The 22,815-nt window shown below is 36.2% G+C and overlaps 1 protein-coding gene across 5 annotated transcripts in view; it reads left to right on the top strand.

Annotated features, from left to right (window-relative positions):
* The first annotated feature begins 4,346 nt into the window (after positions 1-4,346).
* The window catches only part of LOC138327486 (tolloid-like protein 1), a 216,770-nt gene continuing 198,301 nt past the window's right edge, over positions 4,347-22,815 (top strand). For 3 of the 5 annotated variants that reach the window (XM_069273615.1, XM_069273666.1, XM_069273656.1), the window contains exon 1: positions 17,919-18,264. The gene's annotated coding sequence lies outside the window, so the exon portion shown is untranslated. Of the gene's footprint in view, positions 4,500-14,202; positions 14,525-16,392; positions 16,562-17,918; positions 18,265-22,815 lie in introns of those variants that run through there. The other 2 variants (XM_069273622.1, XM_069273631.1) reach the window with 2 other exon arrangements.

Consider the following 22,815-nt stretch of genomic DNA (forward strand, 5'->3'; position numbering starts at 1 on the left):
ATATAACACCAGTGATAGTAATCCCTGGAGTATCAAGGATGCAATTTAGACAGTCACTTTACAATCCAGACAGTATACCATGTTCACCAAGTGAGAATCAATGCTGCGATTTTAGGTACGTATACGGCCATTGAACTTGAATGATGAAGTTAGCATTGGATAAATGAATGTTGTTAATTCAGTAATACAATACACTGGAGACATTAATTAAGTCTTGTCCTTATTATTGGCTGTTCATAGAAGGAAACCAATATAAGCACATGTTAAAATGCATGTTTTTGGAGGAAGGTTACAGAACTTACAGTGCATTTAAATAAAACACATCCATTGACAATGACAGTGGCCAAGTGGTTATGATGTAACTTCCATCCTGTAAATGTGTAAAAAAAACATTCACAATATGGATTTCCCATGATAAATGCTTAAAGCCAATAGTAAAAAAAAAATGTTGTAATTCTATCAATGAAATGTTCATACTCTAATTGCTTGGACTGTTTATGACTTTCATTGAGTACATAAAGATGTCTTTGTTCGTGTATGTTTAGGAGGACGAGAACCGCTCTCCCGTGTGGGGGTCCGTAGACAGTACCCTGATATACTGGTCTGTTGCATGTGGATAAGCCGTTATTGGAAACATTCAAACCTTGTAAAACCATGCGATAAGTGAGCTTTCATCATTGGCCGGCCAATCCTGACGGAGATACCATGAAATATGACAGTTCTTTGTCGGAAAGAAACTGGACGCTGATAATAGATTATAAAACTCACTTAGACGTATAAATTATTCAGGGGAGATTAATTAAGTAAATGACCATATCTGAACAAACAAGTCTTAAAATCAATGACAACAATCCATCAACACAACCATCTATGGTGAGGTCGTAGGCTTTGACTGCTGCCCAATTTTAATTTAATAAAATATTTCATACATATGTAATTGAAATCCGTTTCCTGCTAGTCACTAACAAAATCTGTATCAGAATTAAACTTCCTCCATGATGAGAACAAAATCTCAATTTCAGATAATATTAAAACGAAATTCTTAACAGTTACAGTATCATTGTTTCTTTTAGTATGGCATTTTACCTTGGCATCTTTAGGTACCATCAAAAGTACTCCTCATATATTTTGCAATTATTTGCGATTTACGGTATCGGATGTTATTGCATGAACCTTCATCAAATGTATCCTTTTTTTATACTGCCAATAATCAGCAGTTTATTGTTCACTAAGTGTCCATCTAACTCTGAGCAGAGATTACATTATCTTAAGTCTCTACTCTCTGGTGTGAAACGATGCATTTGGTAATAAGACCCCGGTTCCCTTTACATGTAAAATTTCATTATTTGTTTCAAGATTACGAGGTTATTGCCAAACAAATATGATGGTCACGTTTTAAACGTTATTCTTACATCGTTTTTTTTATTTTATTTTTTATTTCAAGCATTAAAGATATAAGAGAAGTACATGTGTTGATATACACGGATGAAACTCAAAAAGTGAACTTTTAATGCAAAGTTATGATATCCAAGGTCTGACGCTAAATCCTTTCTTATCAGAGGTTCAGCTGGTACTGTCAAAATGGGCAAAAAAATCAGCCCAAAACTAGACTGTTGGCTCCCAGTAGTTAACAAACCCGATATTACGGTCGCCAATAACTTGGTAATAACTCCGGACCTGTAAAAGCATGGATTAGGCCTCCATCCAATCATAGAATTTGAAGTTAAACTATTTTTTTTTCCAGATAGCCTGCGTTTGTAATCCCGCGGGACGTAAACTATCAATAACGGTCGGGACTGTCGTCAGGTAATCGGCACGCAGCTATAAAGTGAGTTTTTACCTTCAAATTAGAGTCAGGTTTATGGACGTGGGATTTACAACACAAGGCCACATTAGACTGTGTCGGCCAATCTGTGTTTCGAACCGCCACTATAAACGTCTGCAACTTGCAAGGGGACTGCTGTCGGAGCTCTTGATTGTTCTTGAACCCAACTGTTACAGTGTTACAAAATATGTAAGCATACAGTAGCGTAAGTAAAATACATATCGATGACCTAAGATGGAGTTACAACACAAAACAAAAGCAAGATTCCTTTTGTAATCTATGTCTCTATAAGCAGTGAAGTTTTACCGTCTGGCTCTGTGGAAGTCATCTATACGCGCAGAAATTATGACGACGGCGGGAAACATAAGACGATCCGCGTTATGAAAATTAACATTAAATTCGTTTAAATCAAATTATTCATAAGGTGATGATAAGCGTAATATTAACTCTAAGTATAATATTTTGCGACGCTACAAAGCTATCAATCTCGTTTTACATTCCCATCTTAAAATCAAAAGCCGTTTCGGAAAGGAAGTGGGCCTTTAAGGCATTTTGTCAGCGCGAAAAACGCTTAAATATGATACCGGTAATCACTGAATTAGGACTTAAATATTACAACTAAGGTTATTAATATTAATACAATAAGAGACATCAGCTAGTGCCGTATTTTGACCCTCAAACATCATGTAGATTAAGGTGTCCGAATGTCGGGCTACTTTCTACATTCTGGGTAATAGGAACGTGTCAAGTCCCTGTGGTTACCACAGTTTTTTAAAGACCCACTAGGATTTTAGTCAGGTCGTGTAGATTTTGCACCATATTCTATTAAATGTGGAACTCAACACAAATATACCACATCCTCCCAAAACATACACATTTTTTTTTTTAAATAGGACGCCTAACCAACAAACCAACCGATCGTCACATGGAGGCCACTCCTAAATGGAGGCCACTCCTAAATGAAATAGGATCTTAGTTTATCGTCCTATCAAGTGACAACAACCATGATCATTTAAAGACGTGCCAGGATTGATTGTGGAGGAAAACCTTAGTACCCGGAGAAAACCAGCGACCAGCGGTCAGTATCTGGCAACTGCACCACATTAGATTCTAAATCGCGTCCCAGAGGTGGGGACATATATTACATATTACACTCAGCCACCGCTGCCTCAAATCGGTTAGAATACCATTTTTTTTAGCAAGAGACTTCTGGGATAAGCAGGATGCACTTTTTAATGATCTCTGTTCAAATATTTTTGCTTCAAAGAAAAAAACCCACGCAACTATCGATATGGAGCCAGACTAACTGTTTTAAAATGTCTGATAGAAGAAGTGCTGCATACTTGTAATTCTAAGCGACAGTGTTGAGAAACTACGCGAGTTTTTTTTGTGTTCTAGAGAATGTTTTGTTGAAGTGCTTTTGCTGATACTTGAACATGAAGGTGATGTTGCGAAAAAAAACAGCCAACTACACATGGAATGATATAATCATAGGCACACGCATTTTTGTTCTTTTATGGGGCCGCGGTGGCCGAGTGGTTAAGATGTCCCGACATATTACCACAAGCCCTCCACCTCTGGGATGCGGGTTCGAATCCCATGTGGGGCAGTTGCCAGGTACTGACCGCTGGCCGGTGGTTTTTCTCCGGGTACTCCGGCTTTCCTCCACCAACAAACCTGGCACGTCCTTACATGACCCTGGCTGTTAATAGGACGTAAAACTAAACAAACCATTTTGTTCTAATAATGATTTTATTATAGATATCTTGGTAATATTCTCTGAAGGCAGTATATTTCCAATACATGTGATAAGATTATTATTTTAGTTTGCAAATGCCCGTGATCTAATATACGATTTTTAAATACACATGGATATACAAATGTACATGTCAGATGTATATATATTGTGCAGTCCAAACCTGAAGGTCTAAAGTGAAGCAAAAGGCGATTTCATTCTGACAAAAATCAGACATGTGTTCCCCAAAAGTCCTCGTGAAAAGTGTATTGATTGTGTAGGTATTATGTCGAATTAATTTCTGCTGAAGAACTACTCCAGGTTTCCTACATTTATTCCAATGTCTGGCTTATCCCAAGGAACGGCCTTTAGCCCACTTTTTTCACTACAAAACCACCCAACATTACAATTACAATCCATTCTGTTTCGATGATTGTCAATCTTTATTTGAATGCCATCACTGGATATTTCTTTGATCACATTTTTATCGTGGTAATTGATAAAGATGTGAAGCTTGTTATAATATTTTTACGGATCTCAATTTGCTCCAGAACGACGCTATCGGCAATAGAGTGAATTATTTTTTGACTAATCCACCGAAACACTTTATGGACCTATGACACTTGTTATTTGTAAAATGAAGAATTGCACTGGATTGTATTTCATTTACGAGTTGACATAATTTGTTTTCGGTTTACAGTACAAGTATCGCTGATGATAAATGGGAACGAGATCGCGCGCGACAGCCTCTTTCTGGTAGTCAGGACGAAGTACCCGTGCACGTTGCTTATGACCTTGAACTGACATTGAAGAAAACCAAACGAAGAAACAATTGTATTATCACAGGCGTCTGCTTCCAGGGTGGCAATCTACGTCATCGATAGGTTGTTGTATACTCCATTTTTTATAAAACGGCAGCCATATTGATCCACTTCGCCGGTAAGTTCGCCATATTAACCACATATAACAGCCACCAGTGTTAAAGAGACAACGCTCACGGAACCCAGACAAATATATAGAACCTACGTATTATATAATATCTTTTGTATACTGTCTGATTTCTTAGATTACCTGGTGCACATAACATTAACAATGCCGTGGCTAGGTTGTAACGTGACGCTACCCAATTTGGAACGCTACCCAAAATGAAACACTTTTAAAATATGTGATAAAGAATTTTCAGTTTACAATCTATACTAACAATAATAGTCCTGAACAAAAATTAAGGTGCTGACACTGTGACAATTTTAATATGTCATTTTCTTTCCAGGTGCTTATTATTTGTATTTAAAAATGAAAATAATGAAATTTTGAAAAACTCCGGGAAACGACGTCGTGCGACAACCCTAAAAACACCATATATTTTGAAATAAGAAAAATAAATGCTGAATGTAATATTTTTGAAAGACATGTGACTTGAATAATCTAAAAAATGTTTGATCTTTCTTTTAATGAATTCAAACATATTTTATCATGCCTGGGCATTTATTAATTAAACTTTATTTAGCAGGTGTTCCATTTTGGGTACTCAAACCTGCTGAAACAGGGCTGGACTGGGCATGCTTCCAAGCTCTGTATTTATAAATATATGCCCTGCTTACAAGTAAACAAATCATTAAATTAATAATAAAAGCATCTATTTGTGGAATGTTAAGAAAAAAATCTGGATTCAACCACAAGTAAGAAAACTTTTACAATTATCTTCAAAAAGTGTTCCAATTTGGGTAGCGTCATGTTAGTATAATCGTATGTCGATATCAACAGAAATTTTTCTTCGTAATAAATGTTTTTCTGACACATTCAACTCTTCCTATTCGTCAATTACGTGACAAAATGATCTGAAATGCTTTCTTGGTGCATCAGTTTGTACGTTATATCTACCACGATGCCGAAATCCAATCTTGGTGACCTGGTTGTGGTATAATCGTATTTTACAGCACGGTTGTAGTACATTGTAGAGTCTGGACTCATTGCTAACTGCTATCTGGAGATAATGCTATATTAATTCATTATATTTGTAGAGAAAATCGTTGAACTTTGCCGTTTTTGTGGGAAGACGTTAAAAAATAAGGATTCGCTCAGACATCATGAACTGTCCCATACAGGCAAAGGGTGGTATACATGCCCTCATTGCAACAAGGTCAGTCTCTGTATACCAGACAGAGGCGGGAATAAGAATTTTGCATGTGCAAAATGTGGTACTGCCTTTTTTTACTTATTATGAACTTAAACGACACCAGAGGAGAGAGGAGAGGTTGTGTTCCAACAAATGTAAGGTATGCGAAAAATCCTTTGAGACCAAAGACCAACTAAAGGATCATATTGGGACACATGACACGGAAAATGCAGCTTGTCATGTATGCAATATTTGCTTTAAAACTTTTAAGTTTAGAAACAGTTTCAATAGGCACCGGTTGATACACAGGGAGGAGCATAGATGCAATGAAAGTAATAAAATGTTCAAGTCCCGACATGGCTTCTGGCTTCTGGATTGATAAAAGTATAATAACCTATCCCTACTTTATGTTCATATAGTATGGGTACATATAGTAGGGGTACCTACTATATGTTCATATAGTAGGGGTTAGTAGCGGGTAGGGCATTATATTTTTCCAAAATCAGATGCAGACGCCTGTGGTATAAACGTTACGGATGATGTCAGGGGTGTTAGAGAACGGAGCGCGTGAGTATGGATAGCCTAGAGTAATTTACATACACTAATGAGAGCCCTTAGATCTAATATGTCTAAATCAGATAGAATAATATAATAGAATTCTTCAATTTCAGGTCAAAGTATGACAAGCCAACCTGAAAAAGTTTCTATTGATGGATATATACAGTGTATTCGCCACTTTGGCCTGTCATAGACTATTTTTCCTCTTTTCATGTAAATCATGTTGAGCCTGTTGACTGGAAAACGTTTACCTAAAATTGACCTGATGCACCAAATATATGAGCCAATTATATTAAATGTATTAACTTTAGTAGATCAAACAGAATATAATGATAAAGTATGGAAAGGGAAGATGGAGTTGATCGATATTATATAATGCAGAAATTTAAATAAAAAAAAAGAAAATGATTATTGAATTTTGACAGTAATATTAATCTTAGATTTGAATCACAGATTTTAATTTATTAATTTATTAATTAATTTATATACAACCTGTGATCCAGATGTTAGGTCTTCTGAACTTCATTACCAGCGAATCTAGATAATTGTTGAAGCCAGCATGCAATGATTTGATCGTTTCCATTAGCCCAACAATTTGTTTAAGACAAAAACTATATTACATAACAAAATAAGAGAGTTATGAAGAAATGAATACATCAGTCTTGTATTATTTTTCAGCAGAATTTTTTCTCAATTTCTGCAATTATGATAATTTGTTGATGCTTAACAATTTTCCAATATTTTATTCACATATAAATGTTGGTGTATTGTGACATAAATTCTAAGCTCAATTTAGCAACACAAATGCACCATATTTCTTATTTTTTTGTCGTTGTGTTTCCTCTCATAGACACTTATTTTGCTGCAGCATTTAACCCATCATGCAAGAAGATTAAATGTGATGTAATTAGGTAAAATCTATTGATAATAAATCCACATGTATCACTGACAGAGCAGTCTGTTAGGACAAGATTTCTAAATGCCAACGTGGTTCATCGCCATTACATGGATATTTGAAGCTTATGATGCTGGAATCTTCTCCCTAACTGGAGGTGTCTTTTGTGTGAACCCATCACCTTTGATTGTAGCACACTCGAGGGACACATCTTGCTTCTACAGTGATCCCTACTCATTGATTTTTGTCCACAAATTGGAGATGAATCGCCCCCAGTCGGTAGAACTAACCTTTTCTTAGCATCATGATTTTAATGGCGATTGTGGATTATGTGAAAGGCAACAATTTTAACGCCATAAATCTAATCCAAAACATAAAGCTAGAAGTAGGTCTTTGAAATCCAACAGAAATCAGGTTCATGGATTAGAAATGTCTGTGTCCATTTTCAGGTCATCATCTTTTGTCTGTCGTCTGCCGTCTGCTGTGTGCCATGTGCCTTCTGTAAACTTTTCATTCAAACAACTTGTCAATAACTGAAAGGCTCAGGGTAATGATATTAAATTTTGGCCTTCAGCATACTGGATAATGGGCTATAAAGGAGAAGGTACATTAAGACTCGAATATGGCCTCAAAATTAATTCTCCAGTAAAGAACAACATATTTTGCCGTATAACAGCTGAATACATTTGCTAACACATTACATCTCGAAAATATCCCGCTTGTGCCAATTTTGTACACTATGACGTCATCAACATGCAGTTTCCCGCCATTTTTCCACAAAAATCCTTGAAAAATCATACTTTTTGAGTGGTTTTCTCTAAAAATGAATGTCGCCCCCTTCGTGGAGCAGAAAGAGATTTTCACATGTTGTGTATCGTGTATTTACGCATATCCATGCAAAATATGAAGTTGCTCTAAGGTGGCGGCCAAATCCATTTCAAGCCTTTTCTAACCTAAAGATGATGAATTTCTAGCAAAATTTGGCGAGAAGAGGAAAATCATTAATTTGATGACGTCATAGGTGGGACACATCGTGTACATGGATATAAAAAATTATATTTTGATGAATGGCAAGTATGGGAGTATTTATTGATATGAAATTGATGGGAATCAGAGTTAATTTTTTTCGGCCTGAAAAATTAAGGCCAAATACTGGTCCTATCATATCTACTCCTTTGTTTAAATGAATTACTCTGACCTTCATTTAAGGTCACAGGGGTCACCGCTTTAAACAACTTCTTCTCAATAAACGAAAGGCCAAGGGTACTGATATTTGGCCTATAGCATATGCTGGGATAAAGGGTTACCTTTATTTTGTTAAAACGAGTGACCTTGACTGCCCTTCAAGGTCACAGGGGTCAAATAGGCTAAATTCTTTAAACAACTTCTTGTGAATAACTAAGAGGCCTAGAGATCTGATATCAGGCATGCAGCAAGCTGAAATGAAGGGCTACCAAGTTTGTTCAAGTTGACCACCATTCAAGGTCACAGGGTCCAAAAGGCTAAAATCTTTTAAAAACTTCTTGTCATTAATTAAGAGGCCTGGGTCATACATGAAAATTCTTATTGACTCTCTTACGTCGGAAGTATGCATCATGATTACCAGATAGTAGACGAGTGATTTTTTAATCGTTTCCAGATCACAGATGAATGAATCGGACCCATTGGGCAAGCCTTGTTAATTTTTATGGACCTTTGTTTATAGATTAAGTTATCCATAGGTGCCATATGTTAGATGAATAGAAAGGATAGTTTCTTTCTTGGACATAAAGACATTGGTGTATTGCTACACTGGCATGTCTCAAAGCTTTTTCCCAAAGAGAATGTCCTGTTATCAGGCAAGCCAGAGAACTGAGGAGTCACCGGTTTCAGTATTACTAAAGAGGATCCCTCGCTAGTAATTACCTCCCTACTCTTGTCTAAGACAAAAGGGTGGTTATGGCTGACAAAGTCTGCAGATTGTTATAATTATATTGATACTCAACGTTTCGAAAAAACTATTCTGTAAAGAAAAAAGTGCTTGGAATGATGGTATGGTGTGGAACGACCTTGAGATTTGATGCTTTTATTATGAGTCCTATGCTATCACTGAGTAAGTAAGTTATCTTAGTAAGTAGTAAGAAGTGCTATTACATGCTTATTGCACAAGATTGGGTTCTAAGGTCTGTAGCTTAACTTGTTAGTTTCTGAAAATTCCTCCATAATTCATTCAAAAACTGATTAGCTTACTGGTAAATTGGAGTGTGATAAAAAAGATTTTAAGAACTTTTATTGAATGAACAGCTTATAAGTTCAAGGTAATTGCATAGAGTAATAAAAAATGTTACCTTGGCAACTCACATAGTATAAAAACTCAAACATAAAACTTGTCTAGATCTGTTTGAGAGTACATGGAAATATTATACTTGAATCAAATATTTCTTTTGTAAGAGTTATTTCCCTTATGTTAACTAGTTCTTGTGTCCAGCTTTCCAGTTTGGATGCCTCCCTGGTGAACAGATTGTAATGGTTACAGCTCCTATGCCACCTACTCAAATTTGTTTATACTACACTGGGCCTTGGTGGCCTAGTGGTGAAGATGTCTCCACATATTACCAAAAGAACTCCACTTCTGGGTAACAAGTTCGAATCCCATGTGGGGCAGTTGCCAGGTACTGACTGATGGTTGGTTGTTTTTATCCGGGTACTCGGGCTTTCCGCTACCAACAAACCTGGCAGGTCCTTACATAACCCTGGCTGTTAATGTGGCATTTAACTAATAAAACCCATTAACCTTTTATGCTATATTATAAGACTAAATCTTTGCTGTGGTGGTCAAGTGGTAGATGGGTTAACCTAACACATTACCTCTAGCTCTCTATTTCTGGGTAGGTGTTGGAAAACCCACGTGGAATAGTTGCCAGGTACGTCCTTAAATGATTCTGACTATTAGTAGGAGGTCAAACAAAAAGAAATAAAACAATTTTTGCGATGTCACCCCGCTCACTTAAGATTTAGTGCGATATATTTAGATATCATAGTTGATGACATCAAAGCAGCTCACTAAATCAATTTTTAGATGCTTTAATTCTTTGTCAATTTTAGCATAATTATACATACCACCCTGATTACATTTTATAGTAAACATATTTCCAGTTCAATGTTATGGGCTATGAAGCAGTCAGGTGAATAACAATTTCATTTTAGGATCTTTGAGTCTTGGGCCAGATGTATCCATGAAATGGGGATGGATGTAGATTGTAGATGGGTAATTGGGGTTTAGGGGTACTGGAGATGGAACAATGTGTTTGGTGTTATGTTAATTCTGTGTGAACTTGATGTTTCTTAGTGGGGGCCACAGTGGCCGAGTATTACCACAATAGAGCCCTCCACTTCTGGATAACAAGTTTGAATCCCATGTGGGGCAGTTGCCAGGTACTGACCGCTGGTGGGTGGTTTTTCTCCAGATACTCCGGCTTTCCTCCACCAACAAACCTGGGACGTCTTTACATGACCTTGGCTGTTAAAAGGACATTAAACTAATAATAAAAAAATAAATAGTAGATTTGACATATCACAGCCTGTAGGATATAAGGACAATTTCATTGAATCTCAGATCCCTGCATCCACAGATATAGTTCTACAAAAAAATAATTGTACCAATTAAGAACCTGTTTTGTTTCACGTTTAGCTTTGCACATTACTGAATACAAACAGACAAAGGCAAACTTTAAAATCCTAAAATTAAAACACTTTGAAGCCAAGTGCTTTATGCTCATTTTTATTGGCTTTAATGTGTTTCCAATTTTTTCAGAAGAAACATAGTTCTAAACAGTGGGACTATCAAATGAAACAGAATCGTGTGCTGTGTGTTAGGTCTAAGGCTTGTGTTACTGCAGTAGCAGGGTTTGATCTGTACTGGTATTTAGGCTGTAGGCTATTGTTTAGACAAGTTTCTCATTATCTAATAAGGAAATATAAAATAAAAAAATCCATAAATGATCATGAATACAAAATTAGTACCATGTATTATTTTAAACATTACACTGACACTATCTATCAAATAGTAAACAGACCAAAAATCATCAATTCAGTGGCCCAGTATTTTTTGCTAGCACTATAAGTGCAATAATGGCCATCGGTTTTGAAGATCACCAAGAACATCACCTTTTATATCTAAATAACCATGCTTCTAAATAGATCACGTTAAATTACATGCACACTGACCATTCTTTGAATTCATTGAAGAGCTCTTTCTTGGCTTGGTAAATTGATATTTTGAAGTTGACAATACTTTTAACAGAGTACATTTCTGGTCTGTTCAGCTCACATTTTCAGGTTGACCATACTTTTAACAGAGTACATTTCTGGTCTGTTCAGCTCCATTTTGAAGTTGACCATAATTTTAACAGAGTACATTTCTGGTCTGTTCAGCTCACATTTTAAAGTTGACCATACTTTCAACAGAATACATTTCTGGTCTGTTCAGCTCACATTTCTATAGCATGTGTCAAACATTTGGTCAGCATTTGCTTCGTTAGAAAAATAGAATATCTTTACAACTGTTAACACTTAAATTACGATCATTTTTGATGAAAGTGCCTACCTTTTTCCTAGCTGGTGTCGAGGTCATCCCCAACCCTCCTGGGGTGGGTCCAACCTCCGCCCAGCGGTGGTCGTTATCCCTTATTATACCTGTAACGAGTTGTGTCACTACCATCACAATAATTATTACTGAAAATGTAACTCAGATGGTTTGGTATCACTTCCTCATTCCTAAACAGTAAAAGCAAAAAATGACACGGAAATATAATTACTTTCTACTGTAGACATTGTTTTTCCATGGGGGTTCAATTTGGGAATTAGGATAGGTGAACTTTGAGTACATACAGATGGTTTTCTTTATTTGATATTATAGCAGTGTCTTTATAGAACCATATGTGATGGTGTGATCAAAATTCCTGTGGCAGAAATTGAACATTCCAATATTTCTGGAATATTCTGGGATAGTTTTCAGATTGAGTGTTACAACCTTTTGAGTTTGATATTATTTTTACATATAAAGCTTGTAGACCCCATGGAACAAAACATATATAGGACCCCAATTAAGACTTTTCATAAATTTATTTGTTACTTTAAAATTCTTCTGGTTAATCAGGGGCTGCTAAGGCTGAGTGATTGTGAAATATTACCGTTTAGCCTTCCAATTCTGGGGTGCAAGTTCAGAAGTTAAAACCCAGGTTGTAACAGTTGCCAGATAATGATTGTAGAGGTTAGAGATTTTTCCCTATTCTTCATACCTCATATAAATGAGTTCTATATAAGCTGACATTGTTAGCTTAAGGAAGTGTAATCCAATAAAATTGATATTGAGGTCTCCCTGCTATTATTGATTTTTGTGCGCTATGTTTGTCAAAAATCCAGACAATCTTTTTCTGCTATATATGATTGGCTTTTAAAAGAGTTATGAATTTTAATATCTCATAAATATACTTCATCCAGCCTTTGTCCCCTGTGGATTACTAATGGAATAGACCAGATCAAAAGAATGATTGACTACCGGTAACTACCAGGGAGTAGGGGTTGTTTGATACAAGTCACATGATCTATTTAGTATTGACCAAGAAAAAAAGTATGTTGTGAAGTTATGTAACATCAAGTTATTAAACATATAGATTTAGTAGGAAAACATCTGAAGGGATTTACAATGTATTGATTATGTTTTGTTCATATTAATGTGTTAAAATGCAAATATTCTGTAAATAATGAAGATCTTTTTTGGTTGTGTTCAAGTTTCCTGTCATAGATATGGAGTATTTTGACAGAAGTATTTTAGGATGGAGAGATAGGGTTGACAACAGCTGTGACTGTGTTAGAGATACTATAGATAGTACACCAGCTGGCTCCATTGTTATACAGAGGCACGACTAGCTGTTGCCTTCCTAAAACACTAATTGAAGAATGATGGTGTGTAACATGGAGTAAGACACTAATGTATCTAACTGGAGCTTTGATAAAATCCACGCTAGAGTGGCCAAGCTAGCTTTTTTCCTCATAATTGGAAAGGGGCCTAGGTAATTGTATCTCATTTTTTGGGAATAAAATTGGTAAAATGGAAAGAGGAATTCCCAAAAGTAAACCATATACATGTATTTTGTAAGAAGTTAAAACTTGAAATCATTTCCGTAAAGAATGCAACTATGGTTTACAAAAAGCCCTGGTGTGGAAATGGTTTTCAAACCCACGTGGGGTAGCCCCTTGGCACTGACTGTAGTTTGATGGTTTTTCTATAGGTACTCCATCTTTCTTCAACTTCCTGAAATGATCTTTAAATGTCCTTAAATAACCCTGAATGGTAGTAGGACGAAACATAAAACCCAAACCTCTATATCATACACTATTTTTACTATGAAACAAATTTTTGGTTTTGTGAATTATTTTAACATAGCAGTTTTCATATTAGCTGGTGTGATGAAAGGAAAGTATTTACATCCATGTATATGGATTATAAAGAGTATGTTAAGGTACAATATGCAGAGCCAGGCTGGTGGTTTATTCCCTTGTAAACTCTAGAACCAACAGGTTTCTATGGTGTATCAACAATTAGCTCCAGCTGCTGCAGCTCCAACTTCATCCACAAAACCCCCCTTTCGTTTTCACTATAAAACTTTTTCTGATCATCTGTATAGATGAAATTGTGTTAAACCCACCATGGGCCGTTATCAATAAAACTGTGTCTGTAGGATAAACAAACAATACCCAATCTTAATGTTTTCTTGATAAACCCTGACTAATTCCCACTTCCTCTGTCCTTGTGATGTATAGGTACAGACACCAGTGTAATAGAAAATTGATCTTCATCTCAGGTTTGGGAAAATCCATATAAGATTTTATGGTGTGTATATGAAACATAAAAAGTGTCAGATTGATTTTTGTGAACATTCTGTTGTGGTTTGTATGATGACCCTATCTTGTATATCTATTCATCCTTGGTTACAGTTAGCTGCATGTTCAGTAATTAATTTCTAGGTGTAAGTTAAATACTCAAGGGAAATAAAACCATTAACTATGCAGACAAAATTAGCTTATCTGGAAAGAAAGCAAAAATAGCGCATTAAGGAAAAAAAATTGTTTTCAATATCAATACATAATAATAGTAGTGTAGATCACGTAATTACTGATGGGAAGAACTGTCACATTAGAATGTATGATCAATTAGAAATCAGCCATGTACAAATATGTTGTAGTTAGCATGAGATCAAAGAGATGCAAACATAGCAAGAGACAAAAACAGATGCAGCCATGTGCAAGAGATCAAAAAGAGATGATGTAGACATGAGCAAGTGACCAAGGGAGATATAGGCCCAAGCAAGTGACCAAGGGAGATATAGGCCTAAGCAAGCGACCAAGGGAGAGGTAGGCATGAGCAAGAGAGCAGCAAGATATTAAGCCATTATAAAGAGCAAGTGACAAAGGGAGATATAGACATGAGCAAGGGACTAAAAGAGATTACACCATATGAGCAAGGGACAAAGGGAAATGTAGGTATGAGCAAGAGAACAAGACGAGATGTAGGCATGAGCAAAAGAGCCAGGGAGATGCAGCCATGAGCAAGAGATGAAAGGTAGATGTAGACATGAGCAAGAGATCAAATGGAAGATGTAGACATGAGCAAGAGATCAATTGGAGATGAAGGCATGAGCAAAAGATCAAATGGAGATGCAGACATGAGCAAAAGATCAAATGGAGATGCAGACATGAGCAAAAGATCAAATGGAGATGCAGACATGAGCAAGAGATCAAATGTAGATGCAGACATGAGCAAAAGATCAAATGGAGATGCAGACATGAGCAAGAGATGAAAGGTAGATGTAGACATGAGCAAGAGATCAAATGGAGATGCAGACATGAGCAAAAGATCAAATGGAGATGCAGACATGAGCAAAAGATCAAATGGAGATGCAGACATGAGCAAAAGATCAAATGGAGATGCAGACATGAGCAAAAGATCAAATGGAGATGAAGGCATGAGCAAAAGATCAAATGGAGATGCAGACACGAGCAAGAGATCAAATAGAGATGAAGGCATGAGCAAAAGATCAAATGGAGATGCAGACATGAGCAAGAGATCAAATGGAGATGTGGGTATGAGGAAGTGATCAAATGGAGTTGTAGGTATGAGAAAGAGATTAAATGGAGATGTAGGTATGAGCAAGAGATGTAGGCGTGAGCAAAAGAGCAAGGGAGATGCAGCCATGAGCAAGAAATCAAAGGTAGATGTAGATATGAGCAACAGTCCACAGCATATATGTAGGTGTAAGCTAGAGACCAAAAAGATATAGCAATGATCACACCTGTTTTAAAGTTTTATGATTATTGTGATAAATATGGGGAAATGGCAACAAGCAGGGAGGAAAGATCTTCTAACTAAACAGGGATATCAGGGATGGAGCTGGAGTTTAATGACTGTTGTTTGATTAGAGTCAATTGATCATACATTAGTACATTAATTCACTAAGACCATAAGTGACTGCTCTGAGAAAAAGGCATGGTGACCTGAGGTTTTGAGATAATTGTTTGTACCTCAAGAAAGGGCAGTGAGCACAGCTTTCGTATCAATGAGTTGAGCAATGCTTTGAGATCACTAGATATATTAATTAGAATAGAAGCTGTTAGAATGCATTAGGATCATTGGTTGTACTTAGATAAAGATTTTGGGATTATTAGTTCTAATAGTGAAAGGGTAATGAGTCTTTATACTAAACTATCACTGAAGGTAGAGGATGAATAAACAAGACTTTAAAACATTGATTGTACTAAGAGAAACATCATGATTGTACTTAAAGAGAAAGGACTATGAAGAAAGCATTGAAATCATTGGTACAGGGCTGCAGTAAGAGCCAGTCTAATGGAAGAAGTGTTTGTAAACATGCCAAGTGAATTAACTTGATTTTGTTGCTACTCTATGCTATGAGGGTAAACATATTTGTCTGATGTTGAAGATTTGTATTGACTTAAGCTTGTAGACTTTAGCAATGTAAAATACAGTTTACAAACTAGGGCCAACAAAGAAGCCACTTAGGGATTACGACCTTGGACAAGGTCATCAATTTTCATTCACACATTTTACTCATTGACATATATCGATAGTTAACAGATTTCTCCATATGTTATACATTAAGAGGTCTAGGTGTTTGATCTGATCAACAACTATGTGAATTATCTACCAAGACACAGAGCCAATAGAAATAAAGCACACTAGATCTATGTCCTTGATTTTACAGGTTTTCCCAGTTCATGTTTGAAGATGAACACAAAATACATGGTTGGATCTGAAATGAGGATAATCATCAAGTGTCTTAAGAGAGAAGAAGGGCAGAAGAGCGATAATGACATTTGTCTTGGCAGAAAAGTAGGACCAGAGAATGACAATGATCACATGTGTCTATGAAGGTAAGTAGGTCAGAATAGAAATTATCACAAATGTTCGTAGGAGAAAATTAGAAGGTAACATAGTTTATTTTTCTTTGAAGGACTAACAAGAAGAAACAAACATTGATGATCCTGATTATCTTACCTTGGTGCCTATATATAGCAAGAGACATGATCAAATTACTCTAAAGCTTTTTCAAGGTAATGTAAATGTGTTCTTAAAGACTATATTGGGTTGAGATGTGTCCATTCCATGTATCCGAGATGAATTAGGGAAATTAGGAGAAATGAAGGAACAAAGTTGGTTTACTTTCTTTTAATTAATGCACACAGGGATGGATGCGCACAAACTTTGGAAGGAATGTGGAAATTCAATTGATGTTTTTGAAGTAATGAAATTGGATGGGGTGTATATTTTTACAGCGGTGTAATTGGTGGGGGAGGGGGTACTTTTCTTTTCCTGTAGAAATTTGATGACAAGATGCCATAGCTTTTGTCTTTGAAGAGATATACATGTACATGTTAGCAAATGACCATTGTCATTAGAACATTTATGAAGGCATAATAGTAGTAAGCAGATCCAGTTCGATCAATTTTTTTTTATATAAATGACTTAATGATTTCACGGCCAGCTGTTGGTGATATGGTGAAGATGAGCCTATATCATCATCTCTATCCATCTTGATACATCTGAACACCAGGTAATGATAAACAAGTATGGTAGATCAAATACATTTAATTGAATGTGAGACAGTTCATATTACAGTTTGTCCATCAGAGCTAGTACTGATGTTAAAAATGAATAACAGTATCCATCTAAGGAACAAAGAAAAAGAAACCTAAAAGCATCAAATGATTATACATAAAAATTGTTTTCAATAAAAATAGTAATTAAATGTCCATTTCCTTTATGAATAATTCAATGGAAAGTGTCTTCTATTGTAGAAGGTTGACCAGTATAGGTAAGACATTCTTCTGTACTCAGGTCTAGATGTGGTGGTGCCTGGCCTGACTGTAAATGAACTGGACACATTTTCATGATTCCAGACGGGTCATTTTCAGAACATGTATTGAGGTCTAGGACAGGACCTCACTGACAATAACGTTACGTGGTTTTGTCATAATAGACTGGTTGTTATGTATTAGGTTATCACATTGGCTTTATTTATGGTGCGGAGGTTGCGACTTTTGACTAGATTGTTGGTGTGGATTTCCCCGAAGTATTTAAGACCTTCTCTAATGTTATGTAGAGACCAATCTCGGGCAAACCACGAGGGATTAGCAAATTATTTAATAGTAAGGCATATCAATATATTGATCAGTTTAGAGAGTGGTGATACAGCTCTCAGTCCCGACAGCAGTGTGTGTCTGCCCCGGCTCGCATGCAGATGCCTTTTTCTTCCTGTGTCAATCACCAACTCTAGGTTGTCACATAGTGTTGTGTGGAGGGCTTGAAGGCGGTTATCCCAGTATACAGACCAGGAAATACATCACACCAAAGCACATGCATTTCACGCGCATGCCGTGAGGTTTACGTTCAGTGGTGAGAACACGAGAGACCTTGGTGCTTGCGATACCTTGAGGAAGTCGCAACATCAATACAAAGTGTTTATGACTACCTGTTTATATAATCACATGCTTCTAGTACATAATATTGCAAACGGAAATGTTAGGAAATGTACGTCATGCAATTTGAGATGCTAAATCTTCTGGATGGATAAAAGGTAGGTGTTATATGTATTTCTTTTGCTATGAAATCTATAAGTATGTATGTGTATGTGTTGGTGTAAGTTTGTGCATCTCTCTGTGTGTCTGTATAGTAGCCATAACATTCCTCTCACCCACCAGAGATAAGGAAGTGCCTCACACTGAAATAGCTACTACTCTACTTAGCTTGTGTGCCTACCATTGCATACAGCTGCTGTACAAAATATCATCGGCTGAAAACTCTAGCTGGGATCATCTTGTTTACGAGGAAGAAACGATATTGTCTTTATTGAATTGCGTGTTTAATAGCTGGAAGGAGGATAATCCACTCCCATGCAGTACAACTGTGAGCGATCCACCTCCAGGACATGATTGTCAGTTACATAGCTACAGACACATTTTTTTTAACTCTTCTTCAAGATAATTTACAAATGCCGGGAGTTTCCTTGCATTTGCAATCAGGTTAATTGCTAAACCAGTTCGAAGCTCAATCCTTCAAGGATTCAATGTGTTGGGTTTTTTTTCTGAGGAAGAGTTAAAAGGTTTTCAGTATGTAGACTTGTACAGTTATAGGGCTGAGCTGGTTGTTTTGATGTGCAACTATTCCGGAATACATTACATAATCTTGTACTACTTGGCTGTTACATTGATATTGGCTCTTTAATTGATGTTTTCCCAACATCAACCTTATCCATTTCTCCTTACATAACTAGTTCTTATATCTCTGTAACCACCAGCTTACAACATTAAATCTACCATAATTGATCAAGTGATATTATATTCAATTATTTATAACTTTTACGTCCCCTGTGGTAGACTTAAATCTAGAAAAGTTTAGTGGAGTATATTGAATATGATCATTGATGTCCTTCAAATTACATTAGTGAATCAAGGCTAATTGATGAACTGTCATGAAACGTGTGTATCTATTATCAGTAGATCTTGTTAGCTATATTTTTATGTCTTTTTCATCATCAGAAAATACTTATAGTCATGACAGAAATGAATTTATATTAAAGTTATCAATAATCAGGTGGAAAAATGCTAAGCAGGCAGGCATTTCAAATTGTGAATTTCTTAAAACTTGCAGACAGTCAGTTCGAGTATTGAATGCATTCTTGTATCTCAGCATAAAGTAAAACCCGTCATTTCATTGATCGATGGACTACAAGCTTAAGGGTATAATATAGCGAGGGAACAAGAACGAGATGATCGCTGATAGTGGGAGAGAGAAAAGGGCCACAGACTGTGTGTAAACTATTTAGGAGAAGTAGAATTGTTTTTGACAGCTCGAGCAGTTCTTTGCTTGTCTACAAAAGCCTTGGTACTCCCAATGCTATATTAGCTCGAGCTTGGTATCATTGTCTGCTAAAACGGCAAACACTTTTCTCCCTTGTCATCTCATTTATAGATTTTTCACTATCGTAGTTTTCATTCAAATTTAATTATATTTTGAAGTTTTCCCCATAGTGTATTTTGGTATACAATATTTAAATGGTTGAGGCTAATATTTAAAAGATTTAAGATATGGTGTATATTTCTGTATATATTTATGATTTATTTGTTAAATTTCATCTCGAAAATGTACGAAGTGAGAAAGGATTCGATACATTCATGTTGAGAAAGTTTAGTGCAGTGTCCAGGCATTTAGAGGAATTACAGTAAAGTATGTTGTAACCACATAAGCACAGACCAGTGAATTTCTCAAATAGAAGAAAATCACTCATATATTCTATCACAAACATCTGAAATTCTGCTACAGTGTTTTTATGATATTTCATATAGGACCGTGAAATTGAATTACCTGACGATATATATTAATATTGAAAAATATATATCAAAAGCATGTTTAAAGATGCTCCACCGCTGACAAATGGTATTTTTTATTCACTATAAAAAACAGGGGCAGATGATTTAGTATTTTTCTTCAGTTACAAAAGTTACTTACTTTACACCATTACCACCATTGAAAAGTTTGAGCTTCTAATTTTACTTCAAGTTAAAAATATGAAAAATAATTAATTGCATCCTGAAAAAATTCCGTGACACTATATTCTATATGGAATGAAGTACTGATTGCGCATGCACCAAAGGCGAAATAAATTATTTTATATTATTTTTTGTGTTAATTAGGCATATATATACATGATTAAACACCAATTATTGTTCAAATGATTAACATCATTTATGCTCTGTCGGCGGTGGAGCATCTTTAACTATTTGACAGTGATTATTAATTATACATCCATTTCTATACAAAATAAACTTATCCATACCTGGCACTATGACATTGACTACTAGAAACTTTAGATTGATATTTGAGGGCTGCAGCCTCATAGGGGACTTTGGTCCATATAGGGGAGGAAATACAACATGTTGCCTGGCGACTGGGGAATAGGTAAAAATGACCTAAAAATGACTAAAATGCTGATTGATTTCTTTAATCTTCTCCTATCACCTGATCCCCATCCCTCGATTCCAGGAATCGTGACCCATTGTCTGGGTTGTATAATCTGCCGTAGTCTCTGTGGGCGGTGACCTGGCCAAATTGAAGCATCAATAGTGCTCTATTTCAGAAACGTCCACTATAGTAGGTTCTAAGTGTTTTTTATGAGGATGGCCATGCGGTCTAAAATTCAGCGACAGTGTGGCTTTGGTGTTGTGGCTAAAAACGTGTGAAGCTTTTAGGGTGGTCATGCTTCCACAAATAGTCAGGCTTCATTCTATTTCTAAACAGGTCATCTGTGTTAGCTTTAGGGGCTTCCTCCCATTTTGTGGCGTCCTGTCAGACTTCGATAGACACTGTCTGGATAATTTTGTCTTTTAAAGATAGAGCTACTAAATTTGGGCATTGGAGGACATTTGTTAAAGTATTTGATCCGTATGCAATGTTAGTCTGGACAAGTTTGTCTTTTCAAGATATATAAGGATAATTTGGATAGTGGAGGATAAACTGTATTGCCTATGTTGTTTGCAGTAGCATGATTTGGCCAAAAAACTCTAGTCTACTGTTCAGAAACAATTAGATTATCCACTAAAAATGCTATTCTGTCACAACATTTATACTCTGTGAAAATATTCTTCCTTGACAACACTGCATTGTCTATTTGAGATATCCTTGGTTCTTAAAAATCACCAATTCATTTTCTTTTATAGGAAGGACACTAGTACACGATGTCCAATTTAAGATATTAGTGTTTACTGGCAACATAGTCTTTGTGATTGGCCTTGAAAACCAATACTCACTAAGAACAAAAATGACTTTCTTCCCTACCATTAATTTGGGTGTAGAGGGAAGGACTGAGTGCTTTACCAATGTTTGTAATGTTGTATCACATTGGTTTGAGGTATTGACCTCTCCTGTCTTATCCTGACTTCATTGTGACACAGCGCCATTTATTAATGTCTTAACAATGTTTCTCTCTTACTCTTTGTTGGGGAAAGCATCTTCACTGCAGTTATTTCAATGTAGACCAGTGAAATATTTGTCTAGTATACACAAAACTCTGTGAATTTTCATTAATTTAAGTTAATCCTTTTAATTATAATTTCTTTTAATTGACTACTTCATCTTAAATCATCATGGTTTATGTTGCTTTTAAATTGTGCTTGAAGGGTCATTTAACTTTTACTGGTCGTTAAATTTGCACTTAATTTGTCATTAATTCCTGTTGTATTTAATTAGTCATTAATTCCCAATTTAATTGGTGATATCAGGCTGTGACAATTAAGCTGATTGACATAGATAGATCTTTCTATACCTATAACACTAGTTACTTGGCTGAGCTTCCATCAACAGGAGAGTGCCAGAGATTTTGGATGCCAAATAAAAGTCAGTCTGGATGATGTTTGATGTATTTGCATACCTGATTGTCTGCAGGTGAACTGTTTCAGAGAGCCTAATCCTCTACCTAACCTGCTATTATTGGTCTATGTTTACAGAATTTGTCTTCATCTGTTAGACAATTTTATCAATATTTACCTGTAAATGTGTGATGTGATTTGATCAGATTTAAATTTGACCAGAGTTTATCCATCTGGTGAAGAGGATCCTTCCACACAGGAAACAACCATCTCCGCTTACAAAGATTGCTGCAGTAGGTCTGGCATTCTAGTCTAAATCAGATTAATCTTATCAGGGAATCAGGTGTGAGCACTCTTCAGCAGGATGGGAATCTAGCATTCTAAGGATCATATATTTAAATAGTGTGCTGATTGATGTTAAAGAGAGACACACTTTCTCTGTCTAAAGTTACAGAAGAACCAGATGTTTGGCACTCTGAATGTTACCAAGAGATTTTGTCCAGGAAAGCCAGTATTATTCCGTTATTATATTTAGAGTCAACGTCTAATAAGAATGTGCCAGGTTTAGGAGGTGGAGGAAAGTCAGAATATTCAGAGAAAAACTATCTGTTGCCATGCAACCTGGTGGCAGAGTGTAGTTTGGTCGGTCCAACCATAGATCTAGGTTCAAGTCCTGGTCAAGTCACTTTTGTCAATTCTTTCCTTTGTTATCAGAAAATTGCTTATGTAGATGTCCAGACCAATCATCTGAGTGCACCCGACTG

Source organism: Argopecten irradians, chromosome 1 (genome assembly GCF_041381155.1).
Source record: "Argopecten irradians isolate NY chromosome 1, Ai_NY, whole genome shotgun sequence".
Taxonomy (NCBI): Eukaryota; Metazoa; Mollusca; class Bivalvia; order Pectinida; family Pectinidae; genus Argopecten; species Argopecten irradians.